This window comes from Pempheris klunzingeri, chromosome 20 (assembly GCF_042242105.1).
Source record: "Pempheris klunzingeri isolate RE-2024b chromosome 20, fPemKlu1.hap1, whole genome shotgun sequence".
Classification (NCBI taxonomy): domain Eukaryota; kingdom Metazoa; phylum Chordata; class Actinopteri; order Acropomatiformes; family Pempheridae; genus Pempheris; species Pempheris klunzingeri.
Window position 1 is genome coordinate 13,932,578 of NC_092031.1, and position 14,139 is coordinate 13,946,716.

A 14,139-nucleotide genomic window follows, 5' to 3' on the forward strand; every position below is an offset into this window, starting at 1 on the left:
AATGTAAAGAATGAGCTATGTACACAGAGCAGCCTGTTGACACGCAGCCTGCTTTGATCTATGTTTTCAGTGTGCAGAGACTTCCTTGTCTCTGCGGCCCACTCACCTGTCTGTGTCTATGGCAGGTCTCGTCTGCTCCAAGCACACACAAAAATGCTTTAAAACTGCTGTAGTCACCTGCCTCTGACCAAGACTAAACCTCATAACTTAACTTCCCAGAATGATGTAAGACCTCATCTCAATAATTGGAACCCAGACTAGTAACACTTGTTTTGTCATATGGACCGCAAAGAAGTGGGTCATTCACCCACATTGGTTACAACCTTATTGATCTCTCTGGTTACATTCTCAGTCCGTCATGTTTATGGCTGTAAAGCACAAATACTGCTGTTCACATACAGAGAATTTGGGTAACACTTTATTCATTCACATACAATACTTCTGAGAAGTTTTCTGGAAAGAACTATTTAATGTTTATGTGGTAATTATAAGGAAAATAGGGACAAATACATTGGCAGTTAATAAAAGTATGTTCATTAATGCACAACACGCCAGCTGAACACACAGAAATGTGACATTTGTCTACACGTAGGCATACAATTCAACATATAAGGAGAAAAAAAGTTTTCAAAATGATTAAGTAAAGTAAATTAATTCTACTTTTGTCAAGGATTTTCCTATTTTCCCTATGAGTGGTTCCAGTTTTCACAAGTCTTTTGAGGAAAGCCTTTAATTAAACCATCAAACCATAAAATTAAATGTTGCAGATCAGAGACAGAATAACAATTATTGTTTGGTGTCCCAATATAAAGCAGCCAGGTTACAAATAGGAGGGTAATGAATTTAAGAGCAAATATTGTTCCAAAGGATTGTTAAAAAAAATATAAATGTATGTTAAGTGTAAAAGGCTCAAAGAGACTGGATCAAGTCCCATGCTAACTCTTGCATAGATGATTTTTTGCAGCATGTCTTGTCCTGCTGCCGGTCTGTCACGTTATATTAAGGAGAAAGGAGAAAAACATTAAACTATATGAAACTTTATGAAGGTGCTGCTCTGATGTAAGTAAAGTTAAGTTACGTTAGGTTAGGTTAAGAAAGTTAAATTTCAGAAAATTATTCTTGCCCCTAAAAAGTCAGTTTCTTATTTTATTACACCGTATAATGGTAGGAAATCACATGTTTTACTCTACTTTATGGCTTCTGCCTTCAGGCCAGAGGTGTTCCTCAACTGGGAAGCCATATGAGACTGAGCTGCTCTGCTTTACACAAGTCTACAAGATATTAGACCTGTTGTGGATGTCTCTTGAATCTTTCCAAAGTTTCTCATATGTGTGCCAAAAAATCTGTCTTTCCAGTGACAGCAATTTCTTCAAGGACCTAGCTGTCCTTCCTGTTCTCAGCTCAGATATCATGATGCCTCCTGTTGGGATGTGCCCCGTATTGATGCTTGTTTTGGAGCTCGGACGCACAATCCATACAGCCAGGTTGTAAAACATGCACACATGTCCGTATGACCATGCACACACTTTGCATCCTTCACACATTTCCTTCTCTCGCTCTCTGTCTCATACACATCCACACATACACATGCGGGCAGGCAGCCATGGGAGGAGGGAATGCGAGGAATGCTCCAAACCCCGGGCTGGTGTTCTGACTCGTCCCAGACTTCATGCCGTCACCGCCGGGGTCTGTGGCCAGACCTCCCTGTGCCAGACCCACTGGCTCCAACACCCGCCCAGGCCAGCCGAGCTGCAGCTCGCGACCCATAATTAACCAGCAAGCCGCACTGCAGCTCACATCCCCTCCCCCTCCCCACACTACTGCAGGGGCCCCATGGAAACTCAGAGGAAGAATATACAGCCCAGCACTGCAGCTTGTAGATGAGGATGCTCTGGAAGACCCAAAAGGAGGAGGTATCGATGATGTATATATGCTTATTAACAGCATTATGTGTCAGCACTCGCTGTCATTTGCTTCCAAGGCCCATGAATTCCCTGTTTGCAATTTAGCATGAGATGTCGAACTCATAATCATAGCCAGTAAGGCACTCTTGGCACGGATCAAAGTCGAACAGCCAAATGGTTTTCAAGTTACGAACTTGAGAACAAGAGCATAGTACCTTTTGATAAAGAAGAGGTAAGTGTGTAACTTAGTGTGCATTAGAAGTAATGCCAGGGTGCCTGCAGTTCTCCCAGACTGGCATAATTATGGTTGAGACGTCTGGAGGAACACTTAAGGAGTAAGCAGTGATCATCTTCATTCTTCTAAAGGCTGCTCTCTTGTTCAGGCAGGAAAGACCTTTATTCAGGGTGAGGTTTCTTTAGATCCGCCAGAGGGTCTTGTTCAGTGATTTTATGCCAGCCAAGGTTGGTATCCATGAGCGTTAGCACAAAACCGTGAAAGAAGTGCCCAAGGTGCATGATTGATTGCGTTCTTTTGAATGGCAAGCCAAACTCAAACAACTTCTGATTACCTGATCTAAACCTAACAAACAAACTGGATTTTGAAAAGCAGTGACAAGGCTTCATCAAGTGCCAGACATAAAGTTTTAAAGCTCCTTCCATGTCTCTTCTTCCCTGTCAGAGGAGCCTCCTTACCGCTGATGTGGGGTCATGGCTTGTAAATTTAACAGGGCTTCCTCGAGGAATACCTCATCCTTTGAAAGAGAAACAGGAAAATTACATGGTGGACAGCCCACTTGGTTTTTCACCCCCTTTCTTGCACTGTAATTTGCTTCTGGAGCAGGTCGGCCTAAAATAACCTTAACCTAATATTCACAACATAGGGAGACTTTGAGAAGTGCTGGAGGTCTCCCCTTGGGTGGCGGTGGACCGTCCTCAGCCTGTAGGCGTTTAAGAGATTGTTTACTTGCTTACCTCTCTGAGATACATCAAGAGCACGTAGGCGAGGTACTCATTTGAGCTCCTGTACATGAAACGCACCCCACCACAGCTTGTGATACGACTGGAAACATGTTCATCTGGTCAACTGATTTTCCCAATTCTCAATGCATAGAGTCATGTTTGTATTCAGTAGGTGTGATGTGGTTTATCACTATAATACTGTGAATATACAACAGATCTTTGGCGTCTTGTCGAATAGATCCACAGTCCTGTTTCAGCATTATTGCCCACGTCTACAGGACAACCAGAAAACCACTAAACCCAATTGATGGGCATCAAAGGAGAAATGCCCATGATCTCACATGAACCAAAGTTTCCTACAGGCAGGTTTCTCATTAATCTGAGGCTCCGCTCTTCTCCATATCCTCATCGTATTTCCATGATCAGCAACCATGACGGCCCAGATGTTTATACAGGCAAGGTTAGAAAAGGATCGTCTCAATCTTGGCTCCAGATTGCACTTTATAGATCCAGTATCCATAAATCTGACATTAATTTATGATTTGCAATTCATGGAATATGTGTTATCGTGCAGCAGTGTATGAATGAGAAGTGTTTTATCTATGGCATTTGACAAGTGAGTCAGTGCATGTAAAGGTGTATTATCTTTGTTGCTATTCATGTTGCAGGTTATAATGGATATAATGGATTTTGATAAAGTATTAAGTAAACATGTATAGCCTGCAGACATGAACATAAAGCCTACATTTCCCCATGAAAGCACTTGCATTCACACACACACACACACACGCACACACAAACTTACCCCACCACCCCCCACCCTCAACCCCCAACACTCACACACACCACACCACAAGCACCACACACACACTGGTTCTCATATGGAATATCGTGGGTGGCGCTGGACCGGTAGAGGGCTCTGTAAATAGCTCGGGAGCAACCCCTCCATTTGAGCGACCCAAATTTCCTTTTCTGAGGTCGGTTGCCTGGGCTGGAAGTGCTGTGCAGCAAGCCTTCAGTCGCCACGGGAGACCACAACGGCCACGCTGACAGCACTTCACAGGGACCACGGCATGGCAGGGGTGACCAGATGGCCCTCCACACACATCACATTGGCACACCTCATGCGTGCATACACCGCATGCGACAGTGCATTTAGACATGCATTCATGAACCTCTGTGTCTACATACATACATGTGAGTGTGTAGGTATGTGCATGTGCATTGACATGCACCCCTAGGAAATGAATGTAGCTCACACTACACACATCCATGCAAACAAACTGTGTAACTGTACTCTGACACAGACACTGTCAAGGAGACAGACGGGTGGGAGGATGGGAGGATGTGTGTGGTGCGTGTATGAGTGTTTGGTTTGTATCTGTGTGTGTAGGAGGCGACTAGTTTGCTTTACTGTTTGACTTTAAGTATTTGTGACATTGGTTACTATTTTATATGCAAGTTTGTGTGTTTGCTGGTGGGATAAAACTCCACAGTTGAGGGATGGAAAAACATTGAAATGGAAGAGGTCCTTACCACCACCACCACCACATATCAGTTCAATTTCACGGCTAGGCATTTACACTGCAGGTATACTGTAGACTGGTTAAACTGTGACCAATGTACACAACTTAACCCAGCCATTTACAGTTGTGAAACTGATTTCAGGGCTTGAATAACTGATCATTAAAAACGAAACAAAGTTTTTTGTTGATTTTAGTCTTTATGCTAAGCTAGCCAGCTGCTGGCTGTAGCTTCATATTTAGCGCACAGTCATGAAGAGAGGTATCGAGTTTCTCATCGAACTGTCAAGAAGAAAGCAAATAAGTGTATTTCCTAGAATGTCAATCTAACACTTTAAAGACTTTGTTTTCAAAATAAAATATCCTACTTTTTGAAGGCAGACATTCAGCCCTGTGTTTTCATCATCCACTAAAATCTCTGCTGAACATAAATGTTTTCCAGCAACGCTCAGGAAAACCACATACTAAGTAGACTTATAGTAACTGAGCAGCTCCACTGGAGGAAGTAGGGGTTTGAATGTGTTGCTCGAAGGCACATCAGGAGCAGTAAATGTATCTCTTCTTCCCAAGATTTTTAGAGCTGCTTTGTGGATTTGAACCAGGGAATTTCCAATCCCACATGACATTTGTCTGTGGAATATCAAATTAAACCATGGTGGTTAAAATAGTAGGTAACTAGAGTCTTTGGTTGGCGAAATTATACAAACAAATTAACAGACAGCAGTTTATCATGTACATTTCCAAGACATAAACCTGATCTGAATGTGCAGAATTTTAGAAATATGCTCTATAAGAAGTGAAAACACTGACAACATTTGTATTAGATGGTGTTTCCAGGTAATCTGAAGCCATAACTATGCCTCTGCAGTGCCAATAAACAGTTAAAGTGCCGTTCTCCGAGGTTATTACACCATATCATGCACAGTGCGTCTGCCAGAAAACACAAAGCACTTACCCGAAACTCAAATGAACTGTGAGAAACAGTAAAACAAAAGGGTTTGGGCAGCGAAGGTAGCAAAAACAACAGCGACAACCCCCGTCAAAGGCCTTTTGTTTGTAGTGGAGAGACTGAATGTTGCCATTCACGTCGGCCATTTTTACCCAGGACAATATTTTATAAGTCCTTCAGAGAGGACCTTTCGCTTCCTTTTCCTGTGGTTTGGCCCAGGCTGAGCTGTCGGGAGAGGGGAACAGCCAAACCCAAATGTAGATGCTCAACTTGGCAGGCTCTCCACGGAGTGTCCTGACCAGACAAAAGCAGGGAGAGAAATGCAGCCATTTATTTATATTCGCTGTGGTTTTGCGTGTTGCGTCCTAGACTTCCAGACCCCGGGTGGATATTCTGTCTGAGGACGAAGACAGATGGATGGCTTTCCATTGACATACTTAAAGGAACCTTCAGGATTAATGTCAGATCCATATGTGTTAATCGAGTGTGAGGTTTTGATGTGTGGTCCAACCCTTTCCCCCGGCTTTTTAACTTTTTTGAGACAAAATGCTGTAGGTCTGTCTTTCAGAACAGGTTATGGCTGAGGACAAACTATCCTCCAGTAAAGACCTGCTGTCTTGTATGATGTTCTATAATGACTGCAGCAGGGAAAGTATGAAATTTGAGAATTGTCAGAATCACCAGCTTAGAGTCTTTTTCTATGGGGGATGACCTCACCACTGTCAGCCAAGGTATGGAACCAATTTAGAGGAGCTCCCCTGAATTGCTTGTGTGTTCAGATTTGTCAAACTCCTGTACATCTGGGCCCTCCTGCGCTTCAGTTTCATGTATCCTTTATTATTGGGGAGACTGTGTGTATATGAGAGGGGTAAGGACTGGGGGTTATAACAAAAACTGAAAACTCTTCCAAAGCAAACTGTGCTTGAGCCTCTCTGACTCACACCTAGGATCTGTCTCTATGTGGGAGAGCCCATAAATGAGTCAAGCAAAACTATTCCTATATAGGCTTAGAAGTTGAGAAGGGGGGGAGGTCTATATATGTTCACACACAAACACACACACACACACATACACACACACACACACACACACACACACACACACACACAGTGGTTGTGGCTAGCTAGACCTCTCTGGTCAGGAGCCGGTGCCAAGAGCAAGCTGAACAGTGGAACACTGGGAGTCTTGTGCCTGATTTTGGAGCCTCTGGCTCTCTCCCGACCTTGCTTCAAAATACACTGCGGCTTCGAGGAACAGCACTCTCAGCAGTAGGGAGGCCAGCCATGGAAAATTTAGACGCAACAAGAAAGACGGAGGGAAAAAAGAGGCAGGCGAAATTTATGTGCTCATTCACATTTGCGGCGGTGAGCATTTTCTTAATGCCTTTAACACACTTACTGTAAAGGGAAGAGTTCTCAGAGAAAATTTCAAATCTGAAAGTGAAAGAAAAAACTGCACTGTAAGAGTAGTTTGTGACTCTCTCCAAACAATAGCAGAATTACATATTGCCATGTGATGACAAGTTACATAACCAGATGTTTGAAAATGCCATGTCGTATCAAATTACAAAATAACAAAAGAACTTGTCCAGTGAAGTCTTGGATTATCAAAAAAACAAAGCAAAGAATCACATGACTTTCCATTCTGGAACAGATTTATATAGTTGTCTTTGTTAATGTGTTTGTATTACTCACCTGTTACTGTGTAAGCCTGCTGATCCAGCAATTGTAAGTATGACATGGACTAGTTGCTCTGACATCTCACCTGACACCAGAGGCATAATAACACCTTGTCTTGCTAATAGTGTGTGTTATTGCTGCTGTACCCTCTAATCTCTTCCCTTTCTGACGCTGGTAATGACTTGAAATATCAAACTGGCCTGCAGAGATACAGTCCGTGCAAACACATGCAGGCACAAATAGTATGTCATACAGTGACACAAACACACACGCAGTAGACACGACTTCCAGTGATCTCAGCTGAGCCAGAAAAGGCAACTTACTCTTTTGTTTTTATCTTCAGGCTATTTGCCTTCAACTGATCCTGTGCTGGCTTTGTTGATCAGAAAGAAGAAGAATAAGACTACTAACTACTTCGGTGCGGAACATAACATAAAAAGTGATATATAATGTAGTATCTTCTGTTAAAATAACCACCTCCTTTGAAAAATACCCACCTAAAAAGTCCCCGTCTCTGTTTTACAGTGTGTAACCTGTGTGTGATTGCTTTCAAAGCGCTCAGGTGAGAAGGCAGCCACATGAGAACAAGCAGGTATGGTTGAAGTACCATCAGAGGCCCATATCAAAGTCAGTGGAAACTTTTTTGATACCCCAGCGAAGGCTTCAATTTTCCTTTCATCATTTTATTTGCTTGACTGTGAGAAATCACCATGAGTGTTTTCTCTGTGTGCCAAACAAAGCCAAGACTATACCCCATACGTTCAACAGAGCATATCTGAGAGGATGTTTGATCATTTCTGTGTGGCCCCATCCTGTCTGCCTCAGTGCTAATCCCACTGCTCTGATACACAAATTAGTACACAAACCCAGCATTGCTCCAGCGGAAATATAAACAGTTGAATACCTAAAAAACCAGCCCACATTTGCAGATATCAGGCTGTATGTCTATTTCTAGTTCTTTGTTGAGTGTTTGTACGAGACATTTACTAGTCATTTGAAAGGCATGGGCTGCATATTGTATGGAAAATGTAGGAACTACAAGTATACGAACCTACATTTTTGGAAAAGTACAGCTGCTTTCCTTTCTCAGGTGAGAGGATGAATTATGCCTGAGGATCTGAAATCAAACATGTTTTGTCTGCTACTCACTCACAGTTTACACCTCAACACACCTCAACACACCTCAGTACACTTCAATACCAAGTGAGTTATGATGCACGGGCACGCCTGTGGGTGAGGGAGGCAGACAAGCGGAGAGAAGGAGGGGGGGGGCTGCTGTTCGGGAAATTCACACAACAGAAACTGGGCCCAGAGAGGGGAGAGAAGAAGCATGAGTGGAGGGGTGGAAGGTGGGATGGGGAAGAGGAAAAGGGGGTGGTGAAGCGGGGGAGGCATGAAGAGTGAGTGACTGAGTGAGTGAAGAGCTGAAGGAGGGTAGGAGAGGATGAGGAGGAGAAGGGGAGGAGGGGTTGCTTCCTGTCGCCATTCCTGCCTGCCCACATAGACAGCCCGAGAAAGAAAGAGGGAAAGAGAATATCTGGGCGGACTGCAGGCCACATGACATTCTCTCTGGGTCCCTTGCTTTTCCTCCACGCCGAGTGATGTGCTCCCTCCCTCCCTTCCCGTTCCCTCCCCCTCTCCCTCCCTTCCCCTGCCCTTCAAAGCTTCGACATGTCATCTCCCACCACAAAAACAGAGGTGGGAAGACTCGCTGGCGCTACCGCTGCCTCAGGGTGTCTGGCACTAAAGCTGCCTGCAAATACAGCAGGGAGAGGAGGAGGAGGAGATGGAGGAGGAGGAGGAGGAGGAGGAGGAGGAGGGGAGAGACAGAGAGAAAAAGACAGAAGGAGGGAGGGAAGGAGGGAGAAGGAGATAGAGACAGAAAACTGAAAAGAGAGACGCAGAGAGAAGCAACAAGCTGGACGGTGTGCATTAAACAGGGCTCGTAAAGCCCTTGGCATCAAAGTGTGTGTGTGTGTATGGAGAGGAGCTGTTATTAAGGTGGAGATGAGTCTTGTCTATTTTTTAAAGTGACACTGCTGCAACCGCACTGTCTGCCTCTTATGTCTCTCTGTCTCGCACACAGCAGCAGCTGACTGCACTTTATAAAGAGGGATTGAGGGAAAATTTCTCAAAGAGTGCTGGGACACAGCTCTAGCTGTGTGGCCTGTCCCACCATCAGAACCACAAAAACACAGTGATACCCATAAAGGTTGAGCAAATGGGATGAATCGTACTAAGCTTAATGTAAAGTGTATGTAAACCACAGCCCCATAATTGAACATATCTTCTTTGATTTAAATGTAATTTTCTCCAGGACACTGTAGTATTTTGTGTGACTCTAAATACATACCATGGACAGCCGTTACTCGTGAATAAATGATTCCAGGCCAAATGTTTGCAGCACGGATACCACAAAATTTGCAGATTGATTTAAGGAGCAATTATGCACTTGGCTTTTGAACCTCTGAGGCTTTGGGAATGAATTGGTGATTGGCTCCTCGACAAAGTAAGCACATCTGACCGAACGAGGCCTCGCCATAGGCTGAGAGTGTCGAGGAAGCCACAAGAGCCCAGCAAACAGGAACATCACCAAGGGGGCCAATTGTGGGCCTCTGGGGGCCTGTGGGTTCCGACCTAAGAACCAACACATGAGCACTGCAATGAGGCCAACAAACAATCATAGTGGCACAGAGGGATCCAACATATTGATTACCCATACTGATGATATGGGGAAATACTTTGTTTCCTTTGTTGCCAAGATTTAAACGAGAAGATTGATACCATTCATGTCTATATGCTAAATATGAAGCCACATCCTGCAGGCGGCTAACTTAGCCTAGTACAACAACTCAGACAGGCAGAAACAGTTAGCCTGGCTCTATTTAACTCTCCACCAGAGAGCAAATAAGCATATTGCTCCTAGTGTCAAACTAGTCTTTTAAGGTAAAGGATGTTGAGTCACTTCTAGAACAAGGTAGAGAACAGAACAGGTAAATTAATTTGAAAGGTTAATGTTTCACATGACTGAATATGTGAATATATGAAGGTCAGCTAATGCAACACTTTGAAGTATGTTCCTTGTGAGGTTGAGAATACCGCACGTAATTACATAACCACCCAATAGTGGCAGAATTATCATAGCTACATGCAAGTATCATTACCAATTAAGTAACTTTGTGATGCTACCAACATGCAAATACCAAGCAGTAAAAGTTCACAACACAGTTTCAATGATGATATTTCACTCAACACCACCTCACAGTCATGAGGTAACAATGAAACACAAACACCTCACAGGGATTTTTAGTAACTTCAAAGAATCAGCTGCTTTTAACACAGATCTCTCAAGGCAAGCCTGTCTGCTGCTCTTTGTGTTTGAGCAAGCTCCAGTGAGCCTCCGCCACCTGACATCACCTCCAAACAAGCGTGACCGCTGTGATAAGACATCCACACAACCTGCCAATGTCTGAGAGCGCAGGTGGGGGAGTGCCTTTATTATCTAACAGTGATGACATCTGCTCTTTACAGTGTGTTCACGCTGAAGTCGATGTGGCATCGCTCTGGCGCTTGGTGGTGATATTCCAACGCACAAACTTTTGGTTCATGACTGGTGCAGCCAATCCCATGACCCCAGCCTGTCTCACACTGTTGGACACATAAGGGCAGAATCACCACAGCACCAGCCTGAAGCCCCCAGGCTGAGCATGCAAAGGCAGACGGCGGTATTTCATTCTCAGGAAGCCTTGAAAAGCCAAATGTACGCTTCTCTGGAGAAACCACACTAAAGTGCCGCAGGGCATCAAACGCGAAAAACAACTCAGGGAACAAGAGAGTTCGGAGGCACTCAGGATAACTGCAACAGTGAAAACTCCAAGGATAATTTATAGTTACATGTATACTAGGCTGCACGGCCTACCATTATATGAATGGAGTCAATAGGTTATAGAATGTCAGATCTATTGTGGTGTGTGATACTTTAATGTGAAAGTGATTTGTGACACCTCACTGAAGATGATATGAACAAATAGTGATCTGTTGAGGCAGTTTGATTATGTCTCATTAGGAAATGTACATTTATCATTTTTACTCGACTTGAACTTCATTTCATGTCTTAGTCTGTAGTGAAATTGGGCTCTGGATTTCAAATAGTCGGCAGAGCAGCATCATCTGCTACTTTCTTCCTAAACTGAAAGTGTTGAAAAGTGTTTTTATGATAATCTATATTGTGGTCTGAGCAGATGTTATTACACAAAGTCCCAAGTTTTTGTTGATTTATGCACCACTAGCATTTGGCAGCAACATGGTTTTCATCTTTTAATTATTGAATTCAGTGAGAACATCATCCGTTCACTGTGTGCAACAGGAGATTTCTTTGTGGTGGTGAAAAATATTGTGCGCTGACACTTGAATGTTTCAATTCTAAAACTTTCAAACAGAACACAAATGCACAATAAAAAAATCAAAGCCCGGTCATAAAATGTGTCACATTTCATCTGACCGAAGAAGCGCATTCTTTCATTTTTGGACATGCAAGCCAAGCATACAGACAAAACAAGCTAACAAATCATAAATTCATCATGAGGACTTAAAAGTGTTCTTAAAATATCACCAACTGAGGTGGAGGCAACAGTTTGGCCTTGAGGCAGCAGCACTGCAGGTTTTGGTGCTTTGGTTTTATCTTTTAGGCAACACTGCCACCTCCTGGGTGAAATGTGTTCTGTCAGAAACGTTTAACAAAGTACACCAGACAGAAGAAACTCATACAAAAATCCTTAAAGGGTAAAAATAGATAAACGCACAGGTGAGATGTGATTCAGGAATGCTTTAACAGAGGACAGAGGTCATTTAAAGTTTGAGTACATTTCCATTAATGTTGAATTAAAACAAAACTCCTTGTTACTGTGTTAGTCTTCTTGCAAAACCAAGGCAGCAAGGAAACTTTGTATTTAAATTTCATATCATATCCAGAGCCCCCCTCCACTTTTTGTTGATTGTTTGACCCTCACTATGCAGTGTTTTGTGTTCTGTTTTTTTTTTTTTAATGAGGGAGAAGAAATAGACGTCATTTCTAAAATTAAATTAAAACTAACTGACACAAATTAGTTTTAAAAGACGTTAAAAGATCTTTAGGTTAAACACTTATATTACAGTTTGCTAGTTACAGCACCCTTTGTCTCCTTTCTTTAACTGACTGACCAGCTCCATAAAGCCCACTTAGTGCCATGAATGGACTCATTTGTCAGCGTTAAGATGGATCCAGATTGTGTGGAGATAGCAGGCCTCACAGTCGGGGCTGAGAGGTGATGATATCAGGCCTCCAGTCTGAACTCAGCACAGCGGAGCATCTGTGGGGCTCCACTCATCTGATAACACAGTATCTGTCAACAGGAGATTATGGTCCTCAGCTCTAACAATGAGGAGTCCTCCAATGGCTTTGTCAAGTAGCGCCACCCTGAGTCATTTACCTCTACGTACCAGTGGCTTTTCCACGGCCAGGAATCAAATGAAATGATTCAGTTCTGAGACTAATTAATGTCACAGTTGTGGTGGGAAAAGCAGTGAGACGAGTAAAGTGATAATACGTTGGCATTTACTTCACACCATATGAAAGCAGTTATTCTCGCATGAACAGAGGAGATGATGGTTTTTATTACTTCAGACCACAAAGAAATGATGCACAGATACTGTAGCCTGTATCTGTCATGTACCATTTCGCTGCCTGACGATGATCAGTGTAATACAGCAGTTAACAGTCTGTAAATCTATGAAAGATGTTTAAACGCCAGTGATAGATGAAGCAGACAAAAGGGATTCCCTTGGGAATACTGAATGTATAATTTAAAAGCTGCTTTAAAGGGCTACTCCGGCTATTTATAATTACACTTTTTAAGACATGATGTTAGGAGACTCACAACAGACACATTTTTTTCTAAAACTCCGAGCAGCAGAGGCCGAGCTGATCTAGTGGCTAAATTAAAAATCAGATTTCAAAACCTCCTGAAGCCTCAATTAAAACCAGGAATAATAATAATAATACTAATATATGTGGAGACAGTTGATCTCTTCACCTATGCTTCAAGGATTCATTAAAAGTGATTATTCTTTCTGAAGAGGACACAGTGACCCCATCGTTAAACTTCTTAAGCATCATTTGAAATGATGAATCACATATTTGAAGGTGAAAAGGATCAGAGGTGATCATCAGACTGAACACCTGACTCAACCACTGTGCATCACCAGCAGTGAGCAGCGCAAATCCTGAAATAACGTGGCCCAGCCGCTCCCCTGCGTCACATGGAAATGCAGCGTCCTGTCATTACTGCAGCTCTTTGTGACTGAAACATTTTATATGCAAATGTTGTGCCTCTGATTCCTTTTGATTCAGCACTCCACGTTAGCTGTGGGTTAGACGTACGTGCACACGAGGGCTGTTCACGTGTAATTGCCTTTCAGGCCTAATTGTCCCGGGCTTTTCTTGCTTTTAGAAGCACCTGTGCCGGATCAAAGCATTTGATGTGTGTGTCAGCTTTGTTTCGAGTGGGTGTCCTCACAGAACACAGATTGTCAAGTAATTGCCTCTCCAGAAATTTCTATAGCCGGAGTGTTGGAAAAAGAGCTCAGCTTTCATGAAAACAGAGCATTTAAATGGCTAAGTAAGTAAAGATCATGAAAAGGTTTAATAACAGTGTAATTATCTCAGGAGATGGAAAAACAAAATGATCTGCCTGATATATTGTGCAATAAAAAAGTTATAAATGTTGGACATTTTAAATCATTTCAGTATATTTCAGATTAGGATCTGCAACACATGTCACACATATATCCTTACAATTGAAATCTCAGCTGTCTGTTGTTTATCATCTGCCTGATTCCTGACAACCCTCTAGCCCACACATCTATTCCTGCTCATTCGACCTCAGGTACGACCTCAGTACTTCACTAAGTCAACTGGCAGACCAATATGAAGCACGGCCTTCAAAGCACACTGGTATATTTGCAAAGCATCACTCAAAGACCCGACGCGCCTGCATGTCCTACCCCCTTCGACGGTGATATCAAAGAAGCATGTGCACATCACATGGTCACAAGTGAGCAGCAGAATAATTTTAGTGGCAATTCCA